This window comes from Gorilla gorilla, chromosome 12, assembly GCF_029281585.2.
Source record: "Gorilla gorilla gorilla isolate KB3781 chromosome 12, NHGRI_mGorGor1-v2.1_pri, whole genome shotgun sequence".
NCBI lineage: Eukaryota > Metazoa > Chordata > Mammalia > Primates > Hominidae > Gorilla > Gorilla gorilla.
In genome coordinates this window covers 48821592-48845479 of record NC_073236.2, presented here as the reverse complement: position 1 = coordinate 48845479, position 23888 = coordinate 48821592, and the positions used below count along the sequence as shown (strand labels likewise).

The 23888-nt window shown below is 39.8% G+C and overlaps 1 long non-coding RNA gene across 3 annotated transcripts; it reads left to right on the top strand.

The window, feature by feature from the left end:
* Positions 1–236: 236 nt before the first annotated feature.
* LOC109025591 (uncharacterized) lies at positions 237–22097 on the top strand. Of its 3 annotated transcripts, XR_010129913.1 has the most exons (5): positions 237–523; positions 13211–13390; positions 13934–14104; positions 20937–21117; positions 21212–22097. It is a non-coding gene; the product is annotated as an uncharacterized lncRNA (long non-coding RNA). The 3 variants fall into 3 exon arrangements; XR_010129914.1 differs by lacking the exon at positions 13934–14104; XR_002004525.3 differs by lacking the exons at positions 13211–13390; positions 13934–14104 and having other exon boundaries at positions 254–523.
* The last annotated feature ends 1791 nt before the right edge of the window (positions 22098–23888 follow it).

Here is a 23888-nt window from a genome sequence, read left to right as displayed (position 1 = left end):
AGTGAGCCGAGATCACACCACTGCACTCCAGCCCGGGCGACAGAGCATAGAGGCCAGAATGCAATTGAACAACATTTCAAAAAACCTTGTTTTGAAAAAATTAAAGATTCATGTCTTGTGTTCACTTTCTCTGATTTTCCCTAGTGATTAACATCTTACCTAACTATAGTATAATGTCAAAACCAGGAAATCCATATTGGTACAATGTGTGTGTGTGTGTATGTGTATGACGTTCTATGCCATTTTTATCACAGATGTAGACTGATGCACATTCAGCCACAATCAAGATACAGAACTGTGCCATCACAACAAAGTTCTCCCTGATGCTGTCCCTTTAAAGTCACACCCAGTGCTCCCCCATGACCCCACCCGTAACTAACCCCTGGCAACCGTTACTCTGGTCTCCAGTTCTACAATTTTGTAATAGTGAGCATTTTACATAAATGGAATTATACAATATGTGACCTATTGAGAATGGCTTTTTTTTCCCTTCAATGTAGTGCCCTCGAGATCCATCCAAGTTGTATGTATCAATAATTTGTTTCTCTTTATTATTGAGTAGTATTCCATGGTATGGATATACCACAGTTTGTTTAACCATTCTTCTATTGTAGGACATTTTGGTTGTTTCTAGGTTTGAGTTATTACATATAAAGCTGCCGTGAAGAATCATATACAAGTTTTTACGTGCACATATTTCCATTTCTCTGAAATAAATGTCCAAGAATATAATTGCTAGATCATATGACAAGTGTATCCTAGTGCTACAGTGTGGATTTTGTGTTGCCCCCAAAAATTTATATGTTGAAACCTAATCCCCAATGTGATGGTGTTAGGAGATTGGGCCCTTGAGAGTTAATTAGGTCTTAGGGGCAGGGCCTGTATAAATGGGATTAGTGCCCTGAAGAAAGAGGCGCTAGAGAGCTGCCTTTCTTCTTCCACCATGTGAGGATACAGTGAGAAGGTGCCATCTGTGAACCAGGAAACCAGCCCTCATCAGATACTAAACCTGCCAGTGCCTTAATCTGAGACTCCCTATCCCCCAGAACTGTGAGAAATAATTGTTTCTGGTTTAAGCCACCCAGTTTATGGTATTTTGTCATAGCAGCTCAAATGGACTCTTAAGAAACTGCCCAACTACTTCCCAAAGTGATTGTGCCATTTTACATTCTCACCAGTAATGTAGACCTAATTTCTTAGCATCTGGGTCAACATTTGACATAGATTCTTTTTAAATTTTATTTTTGCTGCTCTGATAGGTGTGTGGTGATATAAAATGAGAGTCTTAATTCACATTTTGTTAGTGGGCAGTGGTGTTGAGCATCTTTTCATATGCTTATTTTCCATCTTTGGTAAAATGGCTCTTCATGCCTTTTGCCCAATATCTAATTAGACTGTTTATTTGTTATTGATAAGATTTAACAGTTCTTTAAATAAATTCTAGATATGAGTCCTTTATTGACGATCAGATATCAGAATTATTTAGAAATACTTTCTCCTAATCTGTACCTTGTCTTTGCATTCTCTTATGATATTTTACTGGCAAATGTCTTTAATTTTTATGAAGTCCAATTTATCAATTTTCAGTTTATACAACATGTTTTGGTGCCAAGTCTAGCCAACTAGGAGCTCCTGAAAATTTTGTCCTGTTTTTTCCTGAAAGCTTTATAGTTTTACATTTTACATTTAAGTCTGTGATCTATTTTGAGTTCTGTTTTGCTCTTTTTTTTTTTTATAATGTGTTAGGTATAAAGTACCTTTTTTTGTAAGCCCACACTTCCCTAGTTACTCAAGCACTATTTGTTGAAAAGCCCATTCTTTATCCATTTTGGATCTTCATCAAAAATCATTTGGCCATATTTTTCTGGGTCTCTTTTTGGATTCTTTTTCTGTTCCGCTGATCTGTGTGTCTCTAATCCTCTGCCAATATCACACTGTCTTGATCACTGTTGCTAAGTAGAAAGCCTTAGCCTTGAGTAGACTAGTTCTTGTCCCTTTATTCTTCTTTTTTAGAATTGCTTAGGCTAGTTTAGTTTTTGTGACCTTTCTTATAAATTTTAGAATAATTTTATCTACAGAAAACATTGCTGGTATTTTAATGCAAATTTTGTTAAAACTGTATATGAATATAGGAGAATTGTTGTCTTTCAATCCATGAATGTGATGGGTGTCTCTATTTATTTCAATTGCCTTTGATTTCTTTCATCGACATTGCATAGTTTAGGCATATAAACCCTTCAAGTACGTGTTTTGCTAGATTTGCACCTAAGTATTTGTTTTCTTTTTTTCTGTGTGATTGCAAATGGTATTGCATTTTTAATTTGGGTTTCCACCAGTTTATCGCTAGCATATAGAAATACAACTAATTTTGTGTTGATCTTATGACTTTGCTGAGCTTATTAATTCTAGGAGATTTTTGATAGATTCCTTGGGATTTTCCACACACCTTTATGTAATCTGCAGATAGCAATAGTTTTATTTCTTTTCTGTCCTGCGGGTCTTTTATTTCCCTTTCTTGTCTTGTTGCACTGGCTAGAACTTACAGTATTATGTTAAACAGCCTTGCCTTATGATCTTAGGGAGAAAGCATTACATTTTTCATCACTAAGTATGATGTTGTAGATGTTTTTATCAAGTTGAGGAAGTTTCCTTCAGCTCCAAATTTTTTAGAGTTTTCATCATTAATGAGTATTGAATTTTGTGTTTGTCCTTTTTGCAGCAATTGAAATAATCATGTGATTTTTCTTCTTTAGGCCTGTTAATATGGTGGATTACATTGATTGATTTTAGAATATTAAACCAGCCTTGTATTCCTGGGATAAACCCCACTTGGTCATGTTATATAATGATTTTTTATATTAAAGAATTCTATTTGTTAGTATTTTTCTTATAGATTTTTATGTCTATATTCATGAGGGACACTGGACAATAATTTTCATTTTTTATACTGTCCTTTCCTAGTTTTAGCATCAGGGTAATACTGACCTCATAAAATGAATTAGGAAATGACCTTTCCTTCCTCTACTATTTTCTGGATGACACTGTATAAAATTGGTGTTAATTGTTCTATAAACTTTTGGTATAATTCTCCAGCAAAACCCCTGAGCCTATAAATTTCTTCCTATGGCTTTTAAAAATTATAAATTAATTTTCCTTAATAGTTATAAGGCTATTCAAATGATCTATTTCATTTTAGATAAATTGTGGAAGTTTGTGCTTTTCAAGCAATTGGTCCATTTCATCTAAGTTGTCAAATTTATGTATCTGGAATTATTCATAGTATTTTCTTATTAACCTTTTGATGCCTGCAGGGTCTTTAGTGATATCCCCTGATTCCTCATGTTGGCAATTTATGTGTTCTTTTCTTCTTTGTCAGTCTTGCTACAGGTTAGTCAACTTCATTGACCTTTTCAAGGACTAGCTTTTGTTTCATGGATTTTCTCTATTGTTTCTTTGTTTTCATTTTTACTGTTTTCTGGGCAATCTTTTTATTTCCTTCTGCTTGCATTGGGTTTATTTTGCTCTTCTTTTTCTAGTATCTTGAGGTGAGAGCTTAGCTTATTGATTTGAAGAATTTCCTTTTTAAACCATGGGTTACTTAGAAATGTGTTGTTTAATTTGTAAGTTATTTGAGATTCTCCTGCTATATTTCTGTTACTGATTTCTTGTTTGATTCGATTGTGGTCCAAGAACACACTCTGTATAATTTCAATTATTTTACATTTGCCAAGGCTCGTTTTACAGCCCAAGATGTCATGTATCCTGGTATATGGTCCTTGGGCACATGAAAAGAATGTGTATTCTGCAGGTTTTGGGTACAGCGTTCTAGAAATGTCAATTAGACCCTGTTAGTTGAAGATGTTGTTGAGGTCTTCTGCATCCTTGCTGATTTTCTGCTTGGTTTTATATCAGTTGTAGAGAAAGGCAGAGAAACAGTAGCAAAATGCCCAATGATAATTATGAATTTGTCTATTTTTCCTCTCAGTTCTGTTGGCTTTTACTGCACACCTTTTGGGTGCCTCCTTCTCAGTGGGGGGCAGCCCAAGCTTCCTGTGTGTTCTCCATTCACACTGCATGGAGGAGGGTCAGCAGCTCGTTATCTCCAGGCAGGAAGTCCTGTCCAGACTCTGCACTTGGCCTTCCTGACACTACCTGGGGAGCTGGGGTTGGGAGGCTGAGGTCCCTAGTCGGGCTGCCTTCTTCTCTGTATCTTTCAGTCTTCTTATGTTTGTTTTATACAATGCCTTAGTTGTACTTAGTGAGAAGAATAAGGAAAAATATATCTACTCCATCTTTCCAGAAGCAGAAGTCTCAAAGCATTGAACTTTAAAAATCACTAATTGATCCAGTTTAGCTGTGCTACTGTGAATGGTGACCAGGGTTGGCTGGTGCCCACCTCTCAGAGGTGGCACACTAGAGAGGAGTGCACAAGACACCGACTGCAGTGTGGTGGGGTGCATCTCAAAGGCAGGTCGGACGCCAGGCCCTGCACACGAGAGGTGTTCACTGGGCTCATGGGGTAGAGGAGCCAGATCCGTGAGGCCTGGAAAGTCCCACGAGGTGCCTGGACTTCAGCCTGAGAGCAGAGGAGGCCACATATGGGTCATAGCAGAAGTACGGGTCAGAAACAGATGTTAGTAATGTCACTGCATTCAATGCACTGCCCACTGGGTTGGCCCCAGTTGCATCCCTAGACTGCTCAAGGCAGGAGGAAGCCACAGGAATTGAATGTGTGGAATGTGTGGTGCTGGCTTAATGCTTCCGTGTTAGCAATTTTTTTTTTTTTTTTTTTGAGAAAGGGTCTCTGTTGCCCAGACTGGAGTACAGTGGCACAACCTTGGCTCACTGCAACCTCCACCTCCTGGGTTCAAGCGATTCTTATGCCTCAGCCTCCCCAGTAACTGGGACTACAAGCGTGCACCATCACGCTCAGCTACTTTTTGTATTTTTTGGTAGAGATGGGGTTTCATCATGTTGGCCAGGCTGGTCTCAAACTCCTGACCTCAAGAACATTTGCCAAAAGTCACACTCTCACAGTGACCGATTGCCTAAAAGCCACTATGTTAAAAATCAATTTGCAAAACAACCAGTTTCACAGATTCCCAAATCACTAAAAACTTCTTTGTAGTAATTATTTGCAAAATGTGTAATAATATGTGTTTCACAGAAAGTTTCGAAATCTGTTAATGATTTTTTCCCAACATTTTGGCCTTTGGTTATATTTAGTTGAGATGTTGCATTTTTAGTTTCTCTACCACTGTTTTCTATCAGATTTATAGGCATGTGGTTCATATTTCAGAAGCTGACTGCTCCTCAGTAGTTACTATAAAGGTTTTGGCAATTCATGAGGCTTTTTATATTCTAACCTTTGGTTTTCAGAAAAGATGGTTTTGCCCTTCAAGTGCAATTTTACACCAATTTTCGTCATCTTTTTTTTTTTTCAAAGTGGTTTGGCAGTCAGCCAAATAAAAGTTTTTTCTGCATGTTAATTTTCACATATCCATGACAACTTCCCCAATGACAAAATCCAAAAGTGGGAACTATAGTCCAATTTAGACACAAGTCTAAAATTGGAATTGACAATAAATGTGGTTGAGGGAAAACCCGTCTATTGACACCAAAAAAATATTGTGTGTTTGAGAAGTGTCCCACTCCTGAAATATGGAAACCCACATGAAATTGACATTTACCAGGGAGGGACTGAGAAATCCACAGCAAAACGGCTGATAAAAACATACCTGACACTTGCAAACTAAACTGCTAAATATAAGTGAAATAGAAAACCAAAGCTGGGGGGAAATCCTCAGTGTTTTACAAACCAGAGCACACAAATTGTTATAATTTTAAAAGTAATTAACCAAAGCAACTTTTGGGTGAATTCCAGAGATCACTTCTCATGGAAATTGATCTTTTGGAAAATTAATTTTCAGCAAATTGTTTTTCAATTAATTGACTTTTGGGAAATAGTGATTGGTAATTTGGCAAAATTACCAAATCACCTGCACCCAGTCACCTGCAGGGTTTGATGCTGCCTCCAGGGCAGACAGGGAGCATCTGAAAGCTGGAAAGGAACTTGAGTGTGTGGGGTGGAGGATGCTGTCCTCCATGTGTGGGAGGAAAGATGGAAGGAGCAGCACAAAGACAGAAGAAACTGACCCATTTCTTCAACCTTTCCATTTTTCCTGGGTTTTTAACCTCTGTAAACCAAGAATCAGGAACCTGCAGCCCCAAATCTGCCAGCCTCCCTCCTGATATAGCCAATGAAATGGACAGATCCTCCTCACAGTCAGGGGGAAATAGACACTTGTCTACCCCTGCACTGACTCAAGCAGAATTATGTTTCTCATTCATATTCTAATTCTTATGGCTATTTTCTTCTTTTTTCCACATATTGATCTAAACCTTTGTCCCTAATAAAGACCTCCAAACTCTACTTACACAAAAGTGATTGGGCATGACTGACGTTTACTGGGCTTTGAGGTTACCTGGCTAAGCAGGTAACTGCAAGTGGAATCTTAGTCATCCCCAGTCTGCCAAGCCATGCCTGGCTGCCCTGAGAAGTTCTTCGCATGACCTCTCTTCTTCCACGCATACTCAGGTCCTCTCCTCTCTCTTTTGAGCTCCACCTCCTTTCTGCTCACTCCTCCTCCCTCCCACTGGTTCCCCTTCAATCCTCCTGTTGTTTTCTTGTACAATGTCTCTTACTCTGTCCTGCCCTCTATTTCCACATGTTGATAGAGAAAGCTCACTTTCCAGAGCCATGCAAGCTTAAGAAGGTGCAAAAGAAACTATGCCACTCCCCTGAGACAGAAAAGTCTGCTGCATTTCTGTAAACTGCAATTTAAAGCAATCCTCCATGCCTTACATGCACTAAAGTCCCCCATCCTGACAAAACCTCTCTCTTGACCACATTTTCCCCTCTCATCCCACCTTCCTTTCACAACCAATCTTCCTGAACCAGCTACTGATACTCGCTGCCTCTTCTTTATCCCAACCAGTGGACACTTCTGATCTTTTTCTTACTTAACCTTCTTTTAATGTTTGACACAGTAGACACTTCTTCCAGAAACCCTTTTGTTGTCCACCTGCTCTGGCCAGGATTTCTCAATCTTCTTTGTACTGTCCTTCTCTCCTGTTACTATCTTAGAGGTCAGGGATCCCAGCTTTGGCCTTGGGACTCACCTCTTCTATAGCAGGACCTACGTGGTCCCACTCAGCGATAGACTCAGCCATGGATTTAACCACACGTTGCCTTGGAGTCTTGGGTCCTTGTCCTGGGCTTGGGCCACTGAGGACACACTTGAATATCTCCTGGATGTCCAGAATACGCCATCTGCAAAACTGAACTTGTCCTCTTTCCCCCAAATGTGTGTCCACTGCTTGAACCAGGAAACTGGATATCATCTTAAATCCTCCCTTTCCCACCACCACCAAATCCAAGCTGGGGAGCCCCTCTTCTTTACTGCCTCTGAAAACCGCACTGTCCCCCAACACCCCATGGATCCTGCTTGAGCCCAGGCACTCATCACTTCTTCGCTGGGGTATGACCATTCCCCTGGCCTTCCTATCTTCCCATCTATGCCCAACATGGCTGCCAAGGGGATCTGTCCTAAATGCAAAGTTAGCCATGCCTGCCCTCCCTCCCCTGGCTTGCCTGAAATCTTTCAGGAAGCTCAGAGCTTTTAAGACAACATTTTGAGAACAAGGACCTTTTGCAATTTTATGTCTTCTGTTTTCTGGAGTCCCCACATTCAGCTCAGCCTTCATGGCTTCTAAGACACTTGCCTTGACCTCATCTTTCCTATGCGTTCTGTGCCTAGCTAGCAAAATTCTTAGCTGACATTACTTTGATCATGAACTTTGTTGCCTGTGAGTTCCCAGCGGGCAGGCCAAGTCTGACTTGGCTTTGTTGCAAAGTCTAGCACATGATGGACATTCAATAAAGTTTTGATAGAGAGAAAAGCAACATCTCAGACTTCTTAGTTCATGATGTCCCAGTGAAGAGCTTAAATGTGTGTGTAGTGTGGAGAGAGATAGACAGCCCCACAGTGAGCCCCAAAAGCCCAAGGAAGCCACGGTGTGGCCAAGAAACTTTTCAGGCGAAGGCAATCAGCGGGAGGGTGCAGCCTTCCTCCTGATAGAGGAAGTTGTAATTTTTATTATTCTGTCTCCCTGGGACTCTGTTCAAGGAGGCTGCTGCCAGGGCAAGGGAAGGTAGGCCTGTGGGGAGGGTCTGTTTTGCCATGAACATTCTCAGGAGGGTGATTGAACAGCATAAAAATGCCACATATATGTTGATTGAGCATATAAAATGGATGGCTCTGCCTCAAGACAGAGGGCACATTTTGTATGCCGAGACCTTTCCTTCTGCCTCATCATGTTTGACTTAGTGACACTCTGGTCCCCACCTGGCTCACCTTCTCAGCACTGATGGGCCAGGTATGGTGGTGTGGCAGTTGAAGGGGATGAATGGTTTAGAGCCTTCTTGAGTCAGGCTGCCAGTCCTTGTGGGGCTTTGCCACTGTGTCGCTCCTCAAATTCCACTGACCTGTGACCAGACACAGTCCAAGCAGGCCAGATTCTTTCCTAGTCCAATACCCACTGGGCATTCCAGGTATAGATGATGTCACTGAGAGGGCAGCCAAGCAGGAGGTGGCACCTGGTGCCCAAGTCTAGCCCAACAGGCCAACTTCTGTTGACAAGGGAAGTTGGTGTCTAATTCACTGTGACAGAACGGAACTCTTGCCAAGTCCCTTTTCAGAAATGGGGAAGCCACTTCAAAATAAAAATAAAGCTGGCTCTACAAAATATGGCATGCCTGGTATCAATGGCAGAGGTGGCAAGCTCGCAAAAGCTCTACGAACAATAACTTTCCACAGTATAGACACCAAAGGGAAAGAAAGCAGAGCACTTAGCTGGCTTAGACCCGTTCTGGTATAACTGGCCCATGAAAAACTATTCAACAACCACATTAGTAATCAAATTGAAATAAATATCAATGAAGAGCTATCTTTTGCCCTGATACATTAATGAAAAGTAACATTTCCATTGCAATTTCCAGTGCTGACAAGGATATGGTAAAACTGCTATCTTCTCAGATTGCTCTTGACAGTATGCATTTGTGCAGTCTCCCATGGAGATCAATTTATCATGATGTGTTAAGAATTGCAAGAGGGTTCTTAACCCTCTCTACAAAAAAAAAAAAAAAATCCAAAATATGGAGCAAAGTATCACTTGAGTGTTAATTGTCATTTTGATAGGTGTATGCAGTGCTAAAATTACAGTTCATTGTAAATGTTTTAATGTTGTGTTATGCATGTAAATGGTGACTATTGTTCATGTGGCAACATGGAGGCATGCTTTTGACAAGAGCAGGGCACAACATTGTGTGCATATAACCATGACAACCTTCACAAGAAAGAGGAGCCCAGTCAAACCTACCAAAATGATAACTGTGGCTGTATTTGGGTGTGGGAGTGAGAGGGTGTTACTTTTTCTTTTTCAAATTTAGTGTAATATGATATTACAATAAAAACCTCTTTTTGAGGCTTGAGGGTGCCAAGCAGAGATGTAAAGCAGAAGTGAGAATATTCCCCAGGTAGCAGGGAGGAGCCAGCTGGGACTGGACTTTGCTTTATTTTGGACAGGGCAAGGATAGAAGCTGGGCATGGAAGCAGAGAGGCTCTTACTTCCCAGCATGGAAGAGACAAGTTAATTTTTTTTTTGAAATAGTTTCGCTCTTGTCACCCAAGCTGGAGTGCAGTGGTGCGATCTTGGCTCACTGCAATCTCTGCCTCCCAGGTTCAAGTGATTCTCCTGCCTCAGCCTCCTGAGTAGCTGGGATTACAGGCACCCACCACCACACCCAGCTAATTTTTGTGTTTTTAGTAGAGACAGGGTTTCACCATGTTGGTCAGGCTGGTCTTGAACTCCTGACCTCAGGTGATCTGCCCACCTCAGCCTCCCAAAGTGCTGGAATTATAGGCAGGAGCCACCATGCCCGGCCAGAAGAGACAAGCTAATTTTAATTGGGAAAAATTTGGAAACCTCATAGAGGGCTCTTTGGCTCTCTAAATGAGTCTGTCAGGGCCCATGAGGACGCCAGGGGGACCTGAGAAGAAGTAAGATCAACTCTGGAGGCTCCAAGGTGCTGAGGAGGAAGGAGGCCAAGGAACAGGATGGGGGCTGGGGGGAGTGGCTTAGAGGCTTCCACGGACAGATGAGAGTCACAGTGCTTGGGCTTGGGGGAACTGGAAAACGGATTCTGGTCTTCCAGTGGGAGAGAGGTAGAGTGTGGCTCTGTGGATGTGTTCATGATTTTGTCCTCAGAGAGCAAGCTTGAGTTGAAAGAGTCACTGGGATAGGTATATGGAGTAAACACGTGGCACAGAGCTTCATATCAGGATTTCATGTAGTAAAAGCTAGCTGAAAAATGGATGGATGAACAAGTAGATGCATGAGGCTTTATGCTAAGCATTGAGGTGCAATAACGTGGTCTCAATGGCTCCAACACTGTCCAATCATAATTCTCTGTTCACCATGAGTCACCGCAACTAGCTCTTAGAAATATTGAGATCCGTTTTCTTAAATAATCCCTGCTGAGAATATTTATCAATCAACCAGAAGGCTTTTATGGAGATACCGTGAGCTTCTTACAGTTAAGCCTTACAGGATTAAAAAAAAAGAAGCCCAAGACAGAGTTCTGTTCTACAAAGGGCACCCATCTATTCCCCTATCCCCACACAAGTTTCTCCTCCTTGAATTTTGTCTAATATTCTATTAGGGCCAATGCTACAAAATCAGGGGCATCATACATGAAATAAGCGCAATGAATAATTTGTGAGGACAACCGAGAAGAGTCCATTTACGATGCGAGAAACGAACCTGACTGTAAATCAGGTGAAGGCAAATATCTTCTAGAGTTAAAAGCAGACAAGAAAATATGCAAAATTAAGGGGAAACCACTTCATCTTCATGACGTGTGCACTACACTCTCATTTGCACTGGGAGTGACGTTAACTCACCAGTTTATTTGCAAATGGACAAAGAGGAACCTGAAACACTTTCATTACCTTAAAAGAGAAATTTGCCAGCTAAACAGAATGCTCCCCTGAAAGCTCATAATCTTAGTCAGCCTCATCTATGCTCCCCAGGCCACTGCTTTGCTGAGTCATTCTACTATGCAGCCCCTCAGACACAAAGCCCGGCGGCCACCTGCCCACAGAGGCACAGAGGGCCAGCCAACTGCAAGCACGGAACTTCAGGATCTTGCTTTTCGGGTTATTTTCACTACTGTAATTTTTTTGTCCTTAGGTAAAAGGATAATAATTGTGGAAAATTATGTCCTTAGGTTAAAAAGATCATGGATCATGCCAGATATTAAAATATGGATAAAATTGGCATGCTCTTGGAATCTGAACAGAAAAGAAGCTGCTTTTAGCTGTTTTCAACTGTTTTTAGCTTTTCTGTCTAAACAGCTGTTTATTCTGTCTCATAAACTCTCTTAGCAGAATATTTAGGCAAAAAAGAAGAAAAAGAAATTGCAGACCAATAGGTCTAATATAATCCCAGTTCTAATCACACATAAAAAAATCTGAATGGTTTACAAAACCATTGAGAGCGGTGATATAAGGGCTGTGACTATAGAGGAATCTCATTTTCTAAATTTTGTTTTTCTCCAATGTGTGAGAACTGGGATTACAGTATGCCTATTATTCTGCAAAATGAATCATTAGTTTTTATTTATTACTCTTGCGATTAAAACTAGTAAACATTAAATTTGAGAGATGACCAGGCACTAGGATGCACTTTGCATGGGAAGTTTTCCTAGTGGTGCAATATCTTCTTAATTAAGCTGTTTGTACTCTCCTCTATAATCATTTAGTCTCATTTCCTTCTTGTTTTGTTTTTTCCTACAGATGAAGAAAGTGGTCAGCATCTTCCCTAGATCAGAAAAACTGCATCTGTTTTCCCTTTTTATTGTGAAGTTTCAAACACATACAAAGTTAGCAGAAATTATTAAATGATTGCCTCTTGGCCTTTTGGCTAAGATCAAGTGTAAAAAATTATTAAATGAGCAATTAAAAACACTTTTGAAACAAAATTAAAAATAAAAGAATCTAAGTAAAGGAATATAAGATATTGAATAAGTAATGAGCTGGAAATTATAAACCTAAAAAAATACAGTAACTGAAATACTCAACAGATAGCCTCAAAAGTAGTCTGGAGACGACAAAGAATGAGTCTGCAAACTTGAAGACAGACAATTAGAAATTACTCAGTGTAAACAATATAGAGAAAATAGCCTAGAAAAAAAAATAAATGGTTTGAGAGATCTATGGATGATAACAAAAAATCTAGCTTTTGTATCATCAGGGTCCTAGAAGTAAGGAGAAAATCTGTTCAACTGAAAAAAATAATCAAATAAATAATGGCTAAAATTTCCCCAAATTTGACAAAAGACATTAAACCCACTGATTCAAAAAGAATAAAGTAGAACAAACCCCAAATAGGATAAATCCAAAGAAATCCATACCAAGACAAATCATATTCAAATTTCTGGAAATTAAAGATGGAAAAAGGTCTTAAGAGAGGTTAAGGGGAAACAATACATTACTTGTAAAACTTAAGCCAGAAAGAAGTGGCACAGCATTTTATAAATAGTGATTAAAAAAAAATTGGCAATTCTGAATGCTCTACCTAGTAAGATTATTCTAGGTATATCAGTTTAATTCTGATGCTTGTTCTGTGTCTTCAAACTATTTTTTTTTTGTCTTTTAGCATGCCTTGTAATTGTTTTTTAATAGTCAGATATGAGATACTGGATAAAAGGAACTGCAGAAAGTTGGTCTTTACTAATGTGGTAGTGAAGTGTTGATGGCAGCAGCGCTGCCATCATGCCAGCTGCAGCAGGGAGGCACAGCTGGGGCTCCGCACTCCTAGGAGACTGGAAGCCAGGACAAGCTGGAGACTTGCCCTTCTGAGTTGGGGCAGCAGCTCCCCAGGTGCCAATGCACCTGCCCAAACCACAGCTGGCAACCCAGGCCTCCCACTTTATGGAGCAGGCAGGGTCCCTGCCCTCCTGGGTGCGGGTGCAGCTGCAGACCCAGGCCTTCTGCTCCATGGAGCAGGGAGGAGTCCCGCCTTCCTGAGTAAGGCTGCAGCTGCTCAAGCTGTGGCTGCCGATCAGAGCCTCCCTGTGCTCTTGCAGGTGCCAGGAGCAGGGAGGATCTCTGCCCTCCCTGGTGCAGGTGCAACCACCAGATCCACAGGTGCAGACCTGGGCCTCTGCTCCACCAAGCCGGCAGGAGCCAAGGACAAGCAGGAACCCCACCCCTTCTGAGTTGGCAGGGCAGGAGCTCCCTGGGTGCAGCTGCAGCCACCTTCCCAGGTACAAGACCTAGGTGTCTCTGCAACCTACACCCTTAGGGGCCAGGGAAGGCCCCCCGACCCCGGTACCCATAAGCCCAGGGGTGTCTTCTCCAGTTGCCTGGCTTCTCACTGCTCCGGGCACAGGCTCCCATATCAGAGCAGGGTTGGAGCCAAGCCCGGGTGCTATCACAGTTTGGCATGGTCTGCACACACTTGGATCAGTGCTGGCAAGCCAGTGCCCTGCTGCCCCAGCCCCCTCCAGAATTTGGGTACCAATGAGAGTAGGAGGGGAAGCAGAGGGGAGCTCTGAGGACTGCTCAGTGCTGGCCTGCAGGTGCCTCTTGGTGCCAGCAGCCAGGGGGACAGGGACAGCAGAAGGCAGGCAGGCTCCTGGGTGGAAGTGGGTGGGTTGCCAGTAAGACCCCACCTTCAGGCCAAGGAGGGCCTAAAGGCTGGGAGCCAGGCTGCCAGACCAGCAGAATGGAGTGGGGACTTGTGGTGCCTTTTCTGGACTGCCCATGGCCCTCCATGAACTGATCAACAGGCACTTCCTCCCTCTAAGGTCCAAAAAAGCCCCAGGCTCAGCCAGAGCAGGGCAGAGGACAGATGACGGAGGACAGATGGCCTGCTGCAGCGAGGAACTACTCTCTCTTCTGAGAGCTTCAGAGACCTGCAGAGACATAGGGACTACCAGCTGCAGAGAGAAGTAACTTTCTCGAGGGCCTCCTTTCTGGTGAGAGCAGCAGATGTCAGGATGATGACCAATAACAGAGAGGAGCTACCCTCTCCAGGGCCTCCTCTCTGCTTGAGAGCTGAGCACTCAATGGGAAGATCTGCTTACAGAGAAGATGATCTGCCTACAGAGAGGAGCTATGCACTAAGGGTTTCCTCTGAGCTGTTCTAACACTTAGTAAAGCTCTTCTTTGTCTTGTTCACCCTTCACTTGTTTGCATACCTCATTCTTCTAGATGCAAGACAGGAACTAAGGCAAAGATGCCACCAGCCACAGAGGTTTCTGGCCAGAAAATCAATACCCCAAAGATCCTGTAACAGTGCAAGAAAGGAGAAAAGTGTCCTATAGTTTTATATCTCAGTCTTTTAGTGAGCCTGTGTCTCTAAACTGTGAACTTCAAACAGAGCTTCTCAACCCCCCAACACTCCCCTTAGGCAGGACAAGATGGCTAGAATGAACTGAAGTTGAGTATTTCTCTTCCCCTATGTAGAAGGCTAAGGCATGCTGGAGCATGCTATTTCCTTTCTTCCAGGTTGGTTAGGCTCTGATAAAATCCCAATAGTTTAGGCTCTGGTAAAATAATTTCTCCTGAGGCCAGGCCTTTTTGACTAGAAGAGAATGCTCTGACTTACTTCAAATAGTTCCTCCTCCCTCTCCTCACCAGAAGAACAAGATCTTTTTTTTTTTTTTTCTGATATTCACTGTGAGAACCTAGTTGAACTCCTGAAACCAGAACTCACAAAAGTGGGAGGCCCTCCTTTGAATGGGTCCCCCTGGACCGTTTAACTCTCATACTTATTTACTGTGAATGCCCACCAATTCATCAATTACAGTTCAGGTTTTTCTACCCCATACTGGTTCCCACAAAGGTTTCTGCTCAAGAGTTTCTGCTGCAGTAATTTGTGATTCTAAGTATTTTCTTGTCAGTCTTTCCAATTTAAGGGGCGGTAAACCTCACTTCTCTGATGGATCTAAGAGTTGTTAATTAATCAGTTTGTTCAGCCTTTTATTTGTTGTTAGGATGTAGTGACGACTTCCAAGCTCCTTACATACTGGATTGCAAACCAGAAGTCAAACTATTCCTTAGAAATGAAGGGGAAGTAAAGTCATTTCAGATGACAGGATACTAAAAGAATATGTCACCAGAAGACTTGCCCTTAAGGAATGACTAAAGCAAGTGCTCAAAACAGAAAGGAAATAATAACAAAAGACTTCAGGACCTCAGGAAGAAAGAAAGAAAAGTGGATATGACCATAAAATGTAATCAATTATTTAAAAAAAAGTAATAACAATGTAGCGTGATGTTAACATGTATGTAAGTAAAATGAATGACAACAATAATATAAAGGTCAGAAGGGGAGAAATGGAAGTATACTGTTGTAAGTAAGTTTCTTATGCTATACGTGAACTGGTACAATATCATTTGAAGGTAGGCTATAATAAGTTAAAGATGTGTTCTGTTAATCCTAAGAAATATGAAAATAACACAATAACAAAGAGTTACAGCAAATAAGACAACAAAAGAGATAAAGTTGGATCATAAAAATAATCCATTTGAAAAAAGTCAGGGAAAAACAGAAAAAAGAGCAAAAACTTATGGGATAAATTGAGAAAAACAGTAAGATGACAGGAATTAAACCTAACTATATCAATAATTACATTAAATGTAAATGGCCTAAACAAAACCAGTAAAAGGCAATTTGTCAAATTAGATTTTTTAAAATGCTAATCCAACTATGTGCTTTTTACCAACACAAAAAGGCACTTTAAATGTAAAAACATAACTACTTTAAAGAAAAAGGATGGGAAAAAGATACAATGTAAACACTAACAAAGAATCTAGAGTGGCTATATTAATATAAAAGTGGATTTCAAGCAAAGAATATTATCAAGCATAAAGAAGAACATTTAAAAATGTTAAAGGGATCAACTTGTCAAGAGACCATAATAATCCTAAATGTTTATGCACCTAATAACAGAGCTCCAAAGTACATAAAACAGAAATCAATAAAACTATAAGGAGAAATTAACAAATATATGTTAGATATTTTAATACCTCTCTCTCAATAATTGACAGAATGAGTAAAGAAAAAGATCACCAAGGATATAGATGACTTGAACAACACTACTAATAAAATGAACCTACTTGGCATTTATAGAACACATCATGCAGAAATAACAGAATACACATTGTTTACAAGGGCACGTGAAACATTTTTCAAGATATATTCTATATTCTGAGCCATAAACAATGCATAATACATTTAAAAGGATTCAAGTCAAACAAAGTATGTTTTCGGAGCAATCTGGAATTAAAATAGAAATCATTAGCAGAAATATATCTGGAAAATTCCCAAAGGTTTGGAAACAAAGTAATGTGTTTGTCAATAACCAAGGGTAAAATAAGAAATCAAAAAGAAAATTGGAAAATATCTTGAAAAATAATCAAATGAGAACACAATATATCAACACTAGTGGAATGCCACTTCAGCAATATGTAGAAGGAAATATACAGCACTGGATTTCTACTTTAGAAAAAAGAAAACATCTCAAGCCAATGACCTCATCTTCCACTTTAAAAATTAGAAAAGAAGAGCAAATTAAGCCAAAGTAAGCATTAAAAGGGAAATAATAAAGATCAGAATGAAAAATCAATAAAATAGCAGACAGAAAAACAATAGAGAAAATCAATAAAACCAAAAGCTAGTTCTTTGAATAGATCAATAAAATTTAAAAACCTCTAGGCATATTGATTTAAAAAATTACTTAAGACACAAATTCATCAATATTAGGATTTATAGAGGTGGGATCACTCAGATTCTACAGATATTAAAAGGATAATAAGGAAGTATTGTAAACTTTATGCCTATAAATTTTAAAACTCAGATAAAATGGATAAATTCCTGGCAAGGCACAATCTACCAGAGCCCACTCAAAAAGAAAGAAAGAACCCAGACAATCCTCTATTTACGGAATAAATTGAATGTTTAGTTTAAAATGTATGCATGAAGAAAATTCCCGGTTGACGTGGCTTCACCAGTGAACTCTATCAAACATTAAGAGAAGAAAGAATAACAATCCTTACAAACGTTTTCTGAAAATTGAAGAGATGAGAATAATTCCAAATTATTTTATGAGCCTATTATTGCTCTGATTCTAAAGTGAAACAAAGAAAACTCTAGATGAATAACTAACTCTCATGAACATAAATGCAACATTTCTAAAGAAATTTAGCAAATCTAATCCAACAATATGTAAAAAGGATAAAACATGGTGAACAAGAAGGGTTTATCCCGGGAATACATTGATTGGGTTTTGATGTTCAAAACCCAATCAATGTAAATCACTATTAACTACAAAATAAAAGCAATATGATCATCTAAATAGATGTAGAAAAAAAATCTGAAAAAAACCCAACACCCATTCCTGATTAAAAACTATTAGAAAACTAGGAATAGAAAAGCATTTTCTCAACCAATTGAACAATTGAAGGGTAGCTATGAAAAACCTACAGCTAATATCATATTTCATGATAAAAGATGGAGTTTTCTTACTCTAAATTCAAGAATCAGGGAAAAGCGTCTGCTCTCACCACTCTATTTAACAGTGCTGGAAATATTAGCCAGCAAAACAGATAAAGAAAAATAAATAAATGGCATAGACTGGAAAGATTCATAGTTGGCACAATTATGTATATATAAAATCCTCAGGAATGTACACTTAACATACTAGAATTTAAAAGTAAGTTTAGCAACTGTATTAGTTCTTTTTCATGCTGCTGATAAAGACATACCTGAGACTGGACAATTTACAAAAGAAAGGTTTATTGGACCTATAGTTCCACATGTCTGGGGAGGCCTCACAATCATGGTGGCAGGCAAGGAGGGGCAAGTCACATCTTATGTGGATGGCAACAGACAAAGAAGAGCTTGTGCGGGGAAACTCCTGTTTTTAAAACCACCAGATCTCATGACACCCATTCACTGTCAGGAGAACAGCATGGGAAAGACCCACCCCCATGATTCAATTGTCTCCCACAAGGCCCCTCCCATACCACATGGGAATTATGGGAGCTACAAGATGAGATTTGGGTGGGGACACAGAGCCATACCATATCAGCAACATGTCAGAACACAGAAAAAATGTAAAATATCACTGTATTTCTATGTACTAGTAGTGAACTGTCAGATGTTAAAATTCAATTTCTTAGAATGGCATCAAAAATATGAAATACTGGCCAGGCGTTACGGCTCATGCCTGTAGTCCCATTGCTTTGGAAGGCTGAGGCGGGTGGATACCTTTGAGGCCAGGAGTTCAAGACCATCCTGAGCAACAGGGCAAAACCTTGTCTCTACTAAAAATACAAAAAATTAGCTGGGCATGGTGGCCTGTACCTATAATCCCAGCTACTTGGGAGGCTGAGACACAAGAATCACTTGAACCTGGGATGCAGAGGTTGCAGGGAGCCGAGATTGCACCACTGTACTCCAGCCTGGGGAACAAACTGAGACTCTGTCTCAAAGAAAAAGAAAGAAATACTTATGGGTAAATCTGACAAATTAAGTGTAAGACCTGTACACAAAAAATTACAAAACATTGCTGAAATAAATTAAAGAAGACCTAAATAATCAGAGAGATATACTTTGTTTAAAGGTCAGAAGACTCAGTACTGCTAAAATGAGAACTCTTCCCAATGCAGTGCTAATCAAATTTCTAGCAGGCTTTTTGTAGAAATTGAAAAGCAGGTTTGAAATTCATATGGAAGTGCAAACAAAACCAAAAAGCCAATATAACTTTAAAAAAGAGAAAAGATGAAGTTCTAAAACTATCTGCTTTCAAGATTTATTATAAAGCTACAGGTGATCAAAATATTCTAGTACTAGCAGCAAGATAGAAGAAAAGATCAATGAACCAAATAGAAAGTCCAGAAATAGACACACACACACTCAAAAATATGGACAACTGATTTTGGACAATATTGCAAAAGCAATTCAATGAAGAAAGGATAGCCTTTTCAACAAACAGTACTGGAAAAGTTAGATTCCTGTATGCAGAAACAGACAAAAACAATGAACTTGGATGCAAACGTGCATCATATAAAAAGAAGTGATTCAAATGGATTGCAGATCTCAATGTAAAATCTAAAACTATAAACCTTTAGAAGAAAACATAAAAGAAAATCTTCATGACCTTGGGTTAGGCAGAGTTTTTAGGTATGATACCAAACACACAATCCATAAAAAATAAATTGATAAATTAGACTTTATCAAAATTTAAAATTTTGATTCTTTGAAAGATACTCTGAAGAGATTGAAAAAATAAGCCACAGATTGGGAGAAAATGTTTGCCAAGAATACATCTGATAATGCACTTATATCCAGAATATATGAAGAATTCTTAAAACTCAATAATAAGAAAATAGCCCCATTAAAAATAAAATAGACAAAGGATTTCAACAGACATTTCCCCAAAGAAGATATATGGATGGCAATAAGCACATGAAAAGATGTCAGCATCATTAGGGAAGTTCAAATTGAAACCACCATGTGATACCACTACATGTATTTTAGAATTGCTAAAATTAAGAAGACTGACCATATGGGGTGAGGATATGGAGGAAATGAAATTCTCATACAATGCTATTGGTAACGTAAAATCAAACAACCACTTTGGAAAACAGACTAAAGTTTCATAAAAAGTTAAACATGCACCTACCACATGTCCCAGCCTCTCAGTTCTACCAGAAAAGAAAGCAGATATCCATACAGAGACTTGTACACCAATGTTCATGGTACCTTTATTGGTAAATAGCCCCAAACTGGAGACAACTCAAAAGTTCATCAACAGATGAATGGATAACAAATTGTGATATATCCATACAATGGACTATTACTCAGTAAAAAAGAAAAAAAAGAAAATAATAATAATGGATAATCACAACATGCATAAATCTCAAAAATAATTATATTAAGTAAAACAAACCAGTCAAAAAAGACTATATACTGTTTATTCCATTTTAAAAAAACTATAGAAAATGAAAATCTTTGGTGATATAAAACAAACTAGTAGTGAGGAAGAGAGGCTTGGGAGGGAAATTATAAATTACATGAAGCAACTTTTGGGAGTGATAGAAATATTTACTATATTGATTGTTATGGTTTCATGGATATATACACATATGCAAAAACATATCTACACTTCAAATATGTGGAATTTTTGTAGGTTACTTACACAGCAATAAGCCTGCTCAAAAAAGTAAATCGAGCAATGGAGGGTACCAAGATTTTACTTGCATATGACTGTTCTCTAGCCTGCAAACAGGTGCACACAAAATCTGCAACTTTAACTGGAGCTTGCCAGGCAACACCTCTGCAACATTATGCAAATCACTGTGAGAAAGAGACAATAATTATGTCAAAAACCACCAAAATATGTTTGTTTCCACACACTTTTTTTAAAATTCCCAGATCTGGGCTGTCTACAGTATGTGCCTGCCAGTTAACCTAACTTGGGGCTTTTCACTTTGGTTTAAAGAATCTGAAATTGAGCTCTGCTCAAGTTAAGTGCATGTGGTGATTCATGTGCATGGAAAGTACCTTGGGCTGACCACAAACTAGAGTTCCCTACAACTACATCAATGTCAAAACTAACCACTGTCTCCTAGCTTGTTTGTTTAAAAAAAAAATCCCATGGTCTTCAATTTGGTCATTTAAAAATAATCTACAAGGTATACTGTTTTTCTGTTCTTGTTATTTCCTAACTTTTAAGATTTCTATTTTTTCACCCTGTAGATCTTGTTCTCACTAGAGAATAATTTCTACATTATGCCCAGGTTCTTCTGAGCTATGAAGGGGCCCAGATTTAAGAGCTGTTCTTGACACCCTAAATGTGCTAAGACAAGTCATTAAGGTGGTCCTGCCAGGACACAGCCATCTAAAGCAGCAATCTACTTCTTGCCAGAAAATCTCGTGCCTCTGCAGAGCCTTTTCCAGAATGAACCACACCATGCTGAGGTAGGGTAGAAGGGGCAGTACACCAATAGGCCTGGGTATTCTAGAACAATAGGCCTAGAACTTCTCATCAGCTCCTGTTTCTTTTCATCTCTAGGAAAGGAGAAAGAGACCACCTACTGCATTTCTGTCACTCGCTGAAAAGGACACTCTGTCAGAGAATCTTCTAGCAAACTTCAAAGGGCAAAATCACCCCTTGTTACTGATAAAGCCCAGAGAGCTTCAGCAGCTAACATTCCCTGGACAGGGCACAGCAAGGATTTGAACCTAGGTCAGTCTGGCCAGAACACACACAAGCTTTCCTTAACTCAGTGTGCTATCTCCCCACGACTAGGTCACTACTGCTTTATAATCACCTTTGTAGCCACCAGTGGATTTTGCTCATCAGTATTTTTCAGGCAATTGATACTTTAGATATTCAGCTGCAAGATGTATGCAGTTTTCATTGACATCTTTTGGAGAAACTGACAAACCTGGACTTGACTTAATGCCTTTGGAACCTTCCAAGATGTTATATAACTCTAGATAGAAGGCTGGGCCTCCATGATATCAGGAATGTTGCATTCTTATTTCCCCATAGATAAACCCATTTGTCCACAAAGTCAAGGAGTCAGGCAGAGGCCCTTGCCATGGGGCTTTTTAGGATAAAGCAACAAGCCTGGACTTTGCTCTACAACAGGGTTTTGCATAGGGAGTGGTATGACCAGATCCCTCAAGAAAGAAAGCTTAGAGACCAGGCCAGAGTCCACTGCAGTAGCCCAGTCAAGAGAGGATGGTGACTTGGACTTTTAGTAGAGCCAGTTAGAATGAAAGAAATTGACACATTCAGAAATGGTTTTAGAGATAGAGTCAAACTGGACCTGATAAAGAACTAGAGAAGCGGAGTGAGGATAAAGAGAAGAGCCATGACTGACTCGAAAGGTTTTGTCTTGAAAAACTTGAGAACTCAAGACAGAGTGAAATAAAATCACATGTGGGAAAAATCTCCTGCTTTGTTTTGGACTACTTTGAAGTGAAATGCCTGCTAAGTCTAAGTGGGGTAGGTCATGGCGTACATGAGTGTGGGCCCAGGATGGATACAGGCATTCAGGAGTTGTGAGCAAATAGAACTTAAAGCCATGAGAGAAGAAGGGATCACCAAGAGAGACAGTGTGGCATAGAGAAGAAAAGGGATGGGAGACGATCCCTGGGCAGAAAAGTCCTTAGAGCAGAGGCAACAGGCATGACCAAGAAGACTAAGAAAGAACATTCAGTACAGCAGGAGGAGAGCAAAAAAATATGTGGTGTTCTAGAAGCAAAGAGAATAAAGGGCTTCAGGAAGGAGGAGTCAAGTGTGTCAAATAAGATAAAGACAGACAAGTCCCCTGGATTGGGTAGGAATAAATAACAACAGGCTGCCATACAAATGGTTCTATCTACACCATCTAAAAGAATATAGTTTATTCTCCATACATTTAAGAAACACCTGCCATACGCCAGGTATCCTTTCAAGCACTGAAGTGCAGATTCATAAAACTTGGTCTCTGCTCTCAAGGAGCTCACAGTGGTAAGGAGGAAACAGGCAATAGCGAGTATTCTCATTGCATTTGTGACCCCATTGATCTTGAAACAGCCCCATGCATCAGTTATTGCCACTATACCATTTTACCGATAAGGAAACTGTGGCAGGGAGGGGTCAAGCACCTTGGGTATTTGACAGCAAAACCAAGGCTTGGTGGTAACATAAAACTTCCAAGTAGTAATTCACAAAGGTGACTGGGAAATGGAAGTGACCAGAAATCTTTGCACTATGAGGACAAGTTCATGACCCTGATACCTTCTTGTCCAGGTAGTATAGCTCCAGACCAAATGTCTGCTGCCACCCACCCAAAACTTGTTGGATAAAAATGACTACACCTATAGTCAAATGATTTTTGACAAAGGTGCCAAACAGTTAGATAGGAAAAAGAAAGTTCTTTTCAATAAATGTTGCTGGAGCAACCAGATATCCATATGGAAAAAAAATCTTGACCACCTACCTCACACCAAACACTAATATTAACTTGAGATGGATCATAAACCTAAGTCTGAAAACTAATAGTGAAGTTCTTGAGAAGAGAACATGGGAGAATGTCTTCATGATGTTCAGGTAGGCAAAGATATTTTAAGACACAAAAAAGCAATAAGCATAAAATTTGTAAAGAGGTGACTGGGGCTTTATCAAAATTAAAATTTATGTGTATTAAAAGACATCATGAATAAAGGGAAAAGGGCAGCCACAGACTGGGAGAAACTCTTTACTATACACATACCTAACTGAGGCTCATATCCACATTATATGAAGAACTCCTTCATACTGATACCTAGGGTCTTGATTGCATGCCCCGAAATCAGTTGATTCTTCCCTTTTGAAATGCATTCCCACAAGGATCCAGCCTTTGGGAAGCCATGCAAGTAGAGGCAGAAGTTGTTTCAGCTTTGGAAAGGGCCACTCTGCTGAGGAGAGTGTCCCTGACCGGCAGAGAGAAGATGTTCTTGCAGCCATGCTGATTCCAGGCGGATATAGAATTTGGGGCCTGGGAATGTTTAAAAATGAAAGCCAGTTAATAGTTTTATTTTTCTTTTAACATGACAGACAGGAGAACAACCAGCAGGACTCCAGGCTTACCCTGACATTTTTGTCAAGTATATGCGGGTTCTCCAGAGAGCCAGAATCAAAAGATGTGTGTATATACAGCCATGTGTTGCTTAACAACAGAGATACATTCTGTGAAATGTGTCCTTAGGCAATTTCA